The 10,874-nt window shown below is 37.7% G+C and overlaps 1 long non-coding RNA gene across 1 annotated transcript; it reads right to left on the bottom strand.

The window, feature by feature from the left end:
- Positions 1 to 470: 470 nt before the first annotated feature.
- On the bottom strand, positions 471 to 10,600 carry LOC127412304 (uncharacterized). The gene is made up of 3 exons (XR_007892409.1): positions 10,415 to 10,600; positions 2,432 to 2,577; positions 471 to 2,128 (listed from the first exon to the last, which is right to left on the bottom strand). It is a non-coding gene; the product is annotated as an uncharacterized LOC127412304 (long non-coding RNA).
- Between the last annotated feature and the right edge of the window lie 274 nt (positions 10,601 to 10,874).

Raw genomic sequence — 10,874 nt, 5'->3', positions numbered from 1 at the left:
CACAGAGCTTTTCTGTAGTCTGAGTTCAGGGTTCAAGGGCAGATCAAGACCATATACCTTAACCGAGGGTCACTAACTGTGATCCAGCTCTCTCATTTAGTTGATGAGCCCATCCCCCTCCTCCCTGATTGTTAGCTGCTAACGCTGTTAATGAAGGGCCTATTTAGCCCTGCAAGGTTTTAATGAAGGGTCTTCCTTTCTTTGCCACTTCCAGTGAATAACTGTATCATGATGGCCACTTTTCCAAGCAGTGGCTTACCAGAGCTAAAGTTGAAACACTCAAGTGGAATTAGCTCAGTCTCAAAAGAGTGACTTTCCCTCTTTTCTCTGTTAATTGGAAAGTGTAGTGCCGTACTTTTGAATGGTTTTAATTAGCACAAACGACTTTGTTTTGTTGGATCACATTGGGGATTGGTTTGAATAAGTGTCTCAGAAGACCTGTAGGCATTATTCTGTACTCGTGGAGCTTGTGGGTGTTTTGATTAGAGCACTTGGTAACTTTTTTATTATTATTATTGAGATTCTGTCCCATAAACAGCTATAGTGTTTTTATTTATTTATTTATTTATTTATTTTAATAAACCTCCATCCACCAACCTGTCATGATAATCTTTCTTAAATTCAAAGGACAATGGGGCGAACCCGGCCGGCAGGACTAGCCAAAATTTTGTATCCACCAATACAACTCAGCAAACGTTACACAAACAAGACAAACACAAAAAAGGGAATTATTGATGAAAGTTGTTTTTTTTTAATTTTATTTTATTATTTTTTTTTTATTTCTACAAGCTTAGCGTTGTGCCTAACAATGCCCTTCAGTCATGACTATATTCACAATATAGCACGGACACTCATGCCTTATTTCTTAAATATGCAGTGGGTTTAGAAGTATCTGAATGGCGAGCGTTCCAGTTCTGCAGAAATTGGTAACACTTTATAATAACGGTCCATCATTAATATGTTATTATGCAGGAATTAATGCAGGACAAATGAGTAGTACTACATTAACACTTTAGTTACTACTATTAACTAATATGGAAACATGATTAACCAATCTGTAAGTAATAGCGAACTGATGACTGAGGTAGTTCATTGTTAGGTAATCAATAATTACTGAATTTGATCTGAATTACATTTTTGAATGAACTATCCCTTTAAGCATCATTGGGGTAGTGGAGGAGCTGCAGCAGACTGTACAGATAATTTTTATTTACTAGTCTGCTTCTCAGTTAAACTCTAGCAGCATCGAATCTGTATTAATGCATAATATCTAATAATTATTTAAATCCACTTTTTACTTCTGATATTTTTACTCGTATCTGTCCATGTTTTCATTATTGTCATGAGTGAGGGAAATGAACTGGGTTTCCCTGTGGCAGTGTCACTAACAGATCCAGTTTCCGATACAAAATGCAAATGTGCATGTATGCGCATGATCAAAGGTTTCGAGCTGGTCATATATCTACCTGTGTGTTTGACGCCACTGATGCAGAGCGCGGCTCGAAAAGTAGGTGGAGATATTTGACCACTTTGATTAGTAGTTTTTCACACTTTATTGTGCTATGGAAGATATAAGCCTTAAAACGTGACTGTATTCTGGAAATAAAGCCGCAATTGCCAATTATTTGTGCTAATTTATGAAAGAAAATAAGCCCTAAGTTGCTTATAATAAGCGGACTCTGCATCGGGCATGCAATAAATTAAAAATAACAATTCAATAAAAATAAAAACAGCTGGTCAAATCAGGTGCAAGACAGGCCAGACCACCAGATATTCTCGCACTGCTCCCGATGGCCAATCTGGGCCTGCTTGCCAGTATAAATCACCATCCACATTCGTTGTATGAAAAAAAGGGTCATTATTTGGGTAAACAATTCCTATAAGTGAAAATGGATTACTCAGCACTGTCTCACATTACATATACTACACATATGTCTCATATGACCAAGACATGCTCTGGTACTTGTCAAAGACACTGGATCAAATGAGCGTTCATTATAAAGGGCTCGTTCAAGGCAAGTATTCCTCCTCTGAGTTATGATTTCCAACAGTATCCTTGCAAGTAGATTCCTCCAAGGGGTATGTTGAAGGTGACAGCTCAAGGGGTATACAGTTGATAAGGGAGATCCTGTTAGAGACAGGAGAACATGTTACTAACAGCCCATATAATCCCTGCCAAAAGAGGGTGAGATGCATCATTAAGGACAGTCCTTACACCCCAATCATGGACTCCACTTCCATTTGAGAAATGTTATTTTCGAACCACTTAAGCTATGCACAAAATAGCATATACCATACTACTCTTTAAAGTAAGCCTTTTTACTTTTTTTATTTTTTTTTATGACTCGTAAATTTTATTGAATCAAATAATCAATTAAGTCTTGAGAGAGTGAAGTTATGATGCAGCTCAGCAGTGAGAGTGACCTCTGACCTTTTAATCAGCACTTCAGTCATTCTGCTTGCCTCATGACTTGGTGGACATGACTGCTGTGATCTGGTGGGATCAGTGAGTGGGCATTGTCATGCAGAAGTACAAGCACAGCAAATTCTCACTCCAGCAAACTCCTTCTCAGATTCCTTCACAAAAGAAAGAAATTCACGAGGAGCATAAAGGAGGCTTTATAATATCAGGCACAAGTAAAACCAATTCTAATTGAAAATGTTCCTTCAAATACCCACATACAAACACATAGAAATAGTCATCGCTTTATTTACCTAAAGCATATCGAAGCTAATGTTGGTATAATGGCTATTTTTTGCTGCAGTGATTTTAGCTAAAGAGATCGAAAACTGAAATGCTCTAGACCAATACCTGAGTTCATGAGCTTTCACAGAAGCCAAAAAACTTGCAATTCTCTGCAAAACTATTCTCATACCCCTGATAAAAGCAAGTATGAACACGAAACTTACTGTTAAAATGATTTCCTCATCAATTGTGAATATCCAGTGAAAAATATTCAGTGAAGCTATATATGAATCATTGCCCACACAGAGGTCACTGCCAAACGCTGGAAATTTGTGTGTCAAAGTTCACCAAATTTGAACTCCACACAAAATTTGCATAAGGAAATGTCTTCGCCACCGGTCCACCATGTGAAATTCCTGATCGCGCAGATCCCCATTGAGATGTCTGTTTTTCGCTTGTGGAATATCTCCATGTAAAGGTAAATTTAACCAAGCCTTTTAAACTAGGGTTGGGCATTTTGTAGAAATTTTGTAGTTAAGTACTCTAACCGATAAAAACTAGTAGTTCATTACTCGTAAACTAATGTATGACACGTACGTGAAATTTATATTTTGTTTTATTCAGAAACGTTACCAAGAATGGTTTCAAAATAAGCTAACTTCAACAAACTTTGAATTTTTTTTTATCCATGTGCATTAATAAAAACATTAAAAAATAACACTAAAAACATTTTAACTTACATAGAAATCAGTACTGATGCTGTTACGGTAATGCACCTCTATATAAACTCTGAGTCTACATATAAAGGCTATCACTTTTTTTTTTATTATTTCACAAGTTTTATTCAGAAAATCAAGTGGTGAAAGTTGGCTTTTTATAAAATGCGCTCTGCCCGTGTTCAGAGATTTAACGCACATACACACATTATGGTCTGATAAGCTTCAGAGTTTCTCGTACCGCTTCGCAGTTTCTTTCCACCATAAGAGCAGATCCTTGTCCGTTAGTATGTATGATTCTAACACAAACTAAATACCAATAGAGTAAAATTCATAAAGAATCAAAATATTATTATTGCCACAGTTGTTGAAAGCACACACCAAAGATGCCATGATATCTCCTTCTCTCATCCAACATCTCGACGACACATATCCACAGTGCCCCTCAGTGGGCTCAATTGTAACTGCGAGATTCAGAGTGTAAATGCAGTATAAATCAGTGTAACCCAGGGCGAAATAAAGAAAATTAATTTGCGTTATTCGAGCAGTGTGTTTAATAGTCGACTGGCTGGTGCAGAACAAGTACTCGATTAGTCTATTACTTGTGCACATCCCTACTTTATACAATAGCTCTTACACTGCCTACCCCAGACACGAGCAGCACACCACAACACAACTAGATTGATTATAGTCAATGAAGGTGGTTGACAATTTAGGCCCCCGAAAAAACCTGTGAAAGTGTGAAAACCGTGCAGTGAAAGTATAATGTAAGAGATGACTACAGTCTGTTTTTGTAGCAATCTGGGTTTGAGATGTAGAGATCATATTACTGATGAGATCCCATTAACCTCCTTCCCCTCTTCATTTGACTATGCTGAAGTGTTGAGTAATTATTGTTTGAACAGCACATCGAGAGGCCCTCAAAATTACAGACACTGAAAAGCTTTCAGTCAAGTATATAAAGCCAGCATATGATCAACCAATCAAACAAGGAAAAAAGGTATAATTTTTGCACATCCTGATGAAAACATTGCTGACTACCATGGTGAGGTTTTGGTGAAAGAAATTCTAAGATTTGCATCTATGGCTTTGTAATTTGGAAGGGGGTCAGCAGACATTTAAACAAGGGTGAGAGGCTTTCACAGGCATGACAGTTTCCCATGCACTGATAATATCACATTGAGACTGACCGTTTTTGTCCCTTGTTGCGTAGCAGATCCTCTTAGACTACATTCACAACGCTGACATCACAGATATTAATCAAAGACACAAATTGGATGTGGTGGCCAAGACATGCTTGAGTTGGTCATGATAATTATCATATTACAGTATAATATCATCTAGATTCATTTTAATTTAATACATTCTTTTTAAATTATACCTCTATCCTCTGTCTGATATTTTGAGGTTGCAAGATAGTCCCCCTGCAGTAATCCAATGGGCCTAAAGATGGTACGCTTAAAAAAGTATCAACAGCCAATTACAATGGTATTACCATGGTTCTTTGGACATGAACTATGGTAATACCATGGTATTATTTGGAGAACCACGTAAATACATGGCTACAAAAAAAATATTTAGGCACCAAAAATGTAATGAGTGTCATTTCAGACATTTCAGTGGATAACAAAAATATCAAACCAAGTGGCATTATTTTTAAGGATGCTTAGAAAAGAGTAAGCTAAAAAAGATGAAAGTGAGACACAGTGAAAGAATTTTTTTTTTTTCAGAAAGTGTTGTAGATTCAGAAAGCGCATTAACGACTGTGTCAAGTGCTTACAGAAGTGTCTTTGACACTTCTTGAAGGTAGTGAGGGACCACTGAGGTACAGAGAAAGTGAAAGGTTGCCTTTAAAGTGTTTTTTTTTTTTTTTTGTCTTTATGTGTTCACTCTGACATTATGACAGGTCCCAACATTATTGTGTATATTGAGAAGTAAAGTGGGCCAAGCACCAATCCCTGAGGTGCCTCCTTGCATAGTTTATGTAACAAACACTTACAAAAAAATGTTTAGCCTATTTTTAAGATTTACACATTTATTTTCATAAAAATACCATCAAATTTAATTTTTTTATGTTTATAAAAAGATTACGCAATTTAATTTGATGGACATTTTTTATGAAATTGAAATGTGTAAATCTTAATATATATATATATATATATTTTTTAGTGGAGACACTGCTCCCCACATTAATATCCTGAAAGATCTACCTGTAAGGTAAGTTTCAAACCAGAAGAGTGCAGTTCCTGTGATGCCCAATGTGGTGATACCAAAACTTTACCATGGTACCATCACAGTACTTTTCGTAAGGTTGACATATTTAGGTGCTGGCCACAGTTTATACTGACCAAGAAAAATCTGTGCAATTCCTCTGTAGATCAACAGCATCATTCAGTAATTCTGTAACATTCCCAGAACCTCTTGCCATTTCAAGGGGCTTCTAGCTGACCACAGCACTTGTTATCCTGCCAGTGCCCAGTGTGTGCTGCATCTCACAAATATTACAGTTCAGCTCCAACTCAATTAAACCTGGGCCATAGAATGTCACACAGTGCCGACTCACTGTACTAAACACACACAGAGAGCCATGCCCGCATGCGAGGGGTCAGGAAAGCATGCCAACAGTGGGTGTTGGCCTTCAAAGGTATGTATCTGGGTATTGTTTTGCTTTTAGATCTTTGTGCAGAGATACAGTTTGTGGCCTCCTTCCCTGTTAGTAGAATCTTTGTTGTCGGATATTACACCCTGTTCTAAGCCCTGAATGCTTTTTTTTTTTTTTTTTTTTTTTTTTTGCTGAAAGGGTTAAATGGGGTTACTTTGGGTTAAATACAGTTTGAACTCTATCTACAGCATCTGTTGCATGCTGTCAAATACCACCAAAAATAATTGAGACTTGTCCCTCAGTTTGTAAAAACTTGAGATGCCCCAATGTATCAACCATCAGTATCTAGGATATCTAATATAAAGGCATGAAAAGGTTCATTTTAAAAACCAAAAATTTATTAACTATAAATTAATACAAGTATTAATTTTATGAGGCCTTTTTTCTGCACTAAGATAATAAATATCAGCCCAACTGAATAAAATCTGGAAAATATAAAGCATATTGGATGCTTCTTGTACTTGTCTATGCACAAATACGTTAAGACGAATGTCGTTCGATTTTTCTCTTTGTTTTCGCAATGTTCAGTGCCATGAGATTAGTGTTTTTACAATGCTGTGTAAAGGTAAATTAATGCTACTTTAGAGCCCTGCATTATGGTCCATTCCGTTACACTCCATCTAATTGGCTTGAATGCAAGAATAATCAAAATCATATTGATATCTGCATATAGTTTTCAGTTAAAATCACTATCACATGAGCCCCAAATTTCCAAATCTGTACATTGAAGTCTGTGAGACAATCCAATGTGATCACATTAGTATTTTTACGTATTGGTTCGTAAAGTTTGGTTATCACACACACTTTCATACATTTGCATAGCCACTGAAACATATAATATTGATGTGTTGACAGCATCTGAAATATAAACCTTATTGCATTTGAACAAATTTACAGACTTTTCCTCTCACTGATATATAACAGTCCCACTATGGGATTATGTCTTAGTAATGAACTCATTCAGCTGCAGCTGTATCCTCACAAAGGTTATGGGAATTTCTGTTCTGACCAAAGGATTCATAAAGATTTGTACATCTGTAAAGCTGTACATACGTGAAAGAACATACAGTAAGTTCTAGATTCTGCGAATACGTTGATATTGTACGTTTTGGTGTCAATCCAAATATACAAACATATACGTCTCAACAAATATCTACAAATACTAATAACATAACCCTGAGCAATCATTGAACATGCAATAACAAGACTTTTTCGAGGGTCACGTAATTTATTGTAAGCCTCACAAGGTGTATTATTGGTGTGAACGTTACATAACGTACACATTGGTGGTTCATATCACTTACTCTAGACACTTTCATTATAAAATTGTATCTCATATAATACCCTTTTTTCTTTATGACATGCTTTTACAGTAGACTGAAAAGTTTCCATGCTTAGCTGTTAAGCATTTCACACACATTCAAAGGGAAAGAATTGCATGCAAATAGCAGAAAGAAGAAGACTCAGATACCAGCGTCTCTTTTCCTGCTTTTGTCAGTGGCTATTAATAGGGGTGGAATTCTGATCCAAGTGGCTGTCAGAGTGAGTAACTTGTGCCAGTTTGAGGGCTCAGCAATCGATCAACACCAATCTGTGAGGAATATAAGTTTGGGGAAACATGCATAAACTCTTCCTCTTAGGCCGCCGTGTGGACATTAAAAGAGAAATCGAGAAGATACGGACAGACAGGACAAACGGAGATGAATAGATGGTGTGTGTCTGCTGTGGGCCTCTGCAGACTTTACAGTTAAAGCATGTCACCGCTGACAGCATCTTGGAGATAGAATGAAATCAGGAGAAAAAGTTCCCTCATTCAGGACAGTCATTAAGCACTGTCATTGAGATATATGAGGTAGGTGGAGCGGGAATTGAGAGAGGGAATGAGGTATGGAGGAGACGGTGGAGGGTTGCATGAGGTCTGGGAGATGTTGACTGGGATATTGAGAGCAACTCGATAAGCATTCTATATTTCATGCAAAATATGTAGTGAAAATTTAGCAATAAGACATGGTTGAGGAATTTTAGGCTCTCTGCTTCACTTTGTACCTGACAGCAACCCTTAAAGCTAATGTATGTCAATTTGTTAATGTTAAATACTTTATCCTAGTTTTTTATGCAGAGGCAATTATAAATACGCCATTTGTAAGTAGATTTCTCCTTAAAAGAAATAAGTGTATACACTGTGGCTGTGTTGCGATATTCAAAATATTGCTCCCGACCAGCCCGACATAGCAACATTGCAATAAATGGCGTGCATTTAGGCGGGACTATCTATTTGTACCTGCTTGAAAGCAATCAGTATTTACACAATTCTGTGTGGTGATGCTAGTGGTACAGAAATTGATTACACTATGAATTCGGCAACAGGAGGGCAAAAGTTTTGCTATTGAAATCGATCAGTGCTTACCAAAATTTGAACCACTGCCTCCAGTGGCTGAAACTGGAAGTGTTGTTGAGGTGAAATGTCCACAGGGTTTAGTTGTAAATAATGGAATACAGTCAATAGTAAGGCATATTTTATTAACCCTAACCCAAAGCCCAACCCTAAACCTAACCATCAGTGGAGTAAAAGTTTAATTTTAGAATGAAAATATACAGTCACCGGTTACTTTATTAGGTACATCTGTACATCTACTTATCAATGCGATTACTGTATCTAATCAGCCAATCGTGTGGCAGCAGTGTAATGTATTGAAATAAAACTGAAGTGGATCCGCATACTGTTTAATGATTCCCTTTTGTACATTTTTAGCAATGTAATGTATAATATCATGCAGATATGGGTCAGGAGCTTCAGTTAATGTTCATATCAACCATCAGAATGGGGAAAAAATGTGATCTCAGTGATTTAGACTGTGGCATGAATGTTGGTGCCAGACTGGCTGGTTTGAGTATTTCTGTAACAGAGATATATTTAGATCTCCTAGGATTTTCACGTGCAACAGTCTCTAAATTGAAAAGAGAATGGTGTGAAAAACAAAAAACACCCAGCGAGTGGCAGTTCTGTGGGTGAAAATGGCTTGTTAATAACAGAGGTCGGAGGAGAGACTGGTCAGACTGATCCAAACTGACAGGAAGGTGACAGTAACCCAAATAAACATGCGTTACAACAGTGCTAAGCAGACATACAACAAGACGAATATTGAGGCGGATGGGCTACAGCAGCAGAAGAACCCTCCGGGTATCACTACTGTCAGCTAAGAACAGGAAACTGAGGCTGCAGTGGGCACAGGCTCACCAAAACTGGACATTAAACGATTGGAAAAACATTGCCTGGTCTGAAAAATCTGGATTTCTGTTGAGATACACAGATGGCAGGCCCACTGCAGCCTCAAATTTCTGTTCTTGGCTGACAGAAGTGGAACCCAACGTGGTTGAAATCACTGAGATCACATTTTTCCCCATTCTGATGGTTGATGTGAACATTAACATTAAAATGTCAGACAGAGGATAGAGGTGTGAACTGTAAATATCTGCGTGATTTTATACATTACGCTGCGGCCACATGATTGGCTGTTTAGATAATCGCATGAATAAGAAGATGTACATGTTTACCTAATAAAGTGGCCGGTGAGTGTACAGTATATGATTATTAAAAATAAACTCTGCTTAGAACATCCCTTACCTGTGGTAAAATCACTGTAGCACACAGCCTCTTGTGGCTTATTGCTTAATTTTACTACAGCTCTGTGATAATATGGCTTATCCAATCAGATTTGAGAGTCAGTTTCATAATATTATGAAATTATGAATATTATTATATTATAACATTAGCATGTGAATGTTGAGAAAATGCTTCCATAGTTTGTAGTTCTGAGCTCTCAATTAATTCAAAAAAGTGCCACAAAGAGAGTGAATGCAAATGAGACTGTGCATAGAATGGCCTTTTCAGGATTAATCGTAATACTCATTTATAAAGCTTACACCTAAATACCTGCAACAATGTCTAGACAAAAACAGCCAACTCAAACATTAGAAAAGTTACAGGTCATTAGCAAGGCTACAAATTAATGAGGAGAAATCACATTTCATTCTTATCCCTACCAGACCGTCTGCCATGGGAACATACTAACCACACGCTCCACATCTACCTCCGAAGGGCATTACTATTACCCTCCACCACTACTTCGCTCTCTCTCTCTCTCTCTCTCTCTCTCTCTCTCTCTCTCTTTCTCACTCATTACATTTGCACTCATCTCCTTTCCTCTTGCCTTCAATCTCCCTTGTTCCACCACAGTTCCCTGGTTCTAATTGAAGTAGTTAATTAACTGAAAAAACACATTAACACCTTTCCAGACCATTAGGAGATGTGAAAGAGGGTGTGTGAGAGAGCATGCAGAAAACACTCACCCGAATAGCATCATTCCCCCTTCTCTCTCTCCGTCTCTTACTCTCTCGCTCTGTAACCGTGGAGACGGTTGAAGGGATGGGGGCGACCACAGGTGTGCAGGTGTAAAGCTGAACTCAGCCACTCAGACGCTGTTAAGAACTTCTTAAGAGTCTGGGGAGGACAGAGAAAATACTTATTGTCAAAAATAAAAAGAAGTATAATTGGAAACGTGTTTTATGTGGCGTTTTACAACAGCCGCTGCAAGTAATCCAGCCGTGGAGTGTAAAATGTATCTCACTGAATGATGATGCTAATATTTCTGTGCGAGGATGAAAGTGCAGATGAAGAGAGTAAGTGACCAAAAAACATCTGATTATGAACTTATTAACTCACAGCCTGCTGATCTCATAAGCAGATAACAAAAACTAGCCCAAAGTATGCTGTCAATGGGTGAATGGGTAGGGGTGGGGTTAGGGGACC

The sequence above is a fragment of the Myxocyprinus asiaticus genome, chromosome 21 (genome assembly GCF_019703515.2).
Source record: "Myxocyprinus asiaticus isolate MX2 ecotype Aquarium Trade chromosome 21, UBuf_Myxa_2, whole genome shotgun sequence".
In the NCBI taxonomy this organism is placed as follows: Eukaryota; Metazoa; Chordata; class Actinopteri; order Cypriniformes; family Catostomidae; genus Myxocyprinus; species Myxocyprinus asiaticus.
Note: the sequence above shows the minus strand (reverse complement) of the source record. Positions and strands in the feature narration are given on the sequence as shown.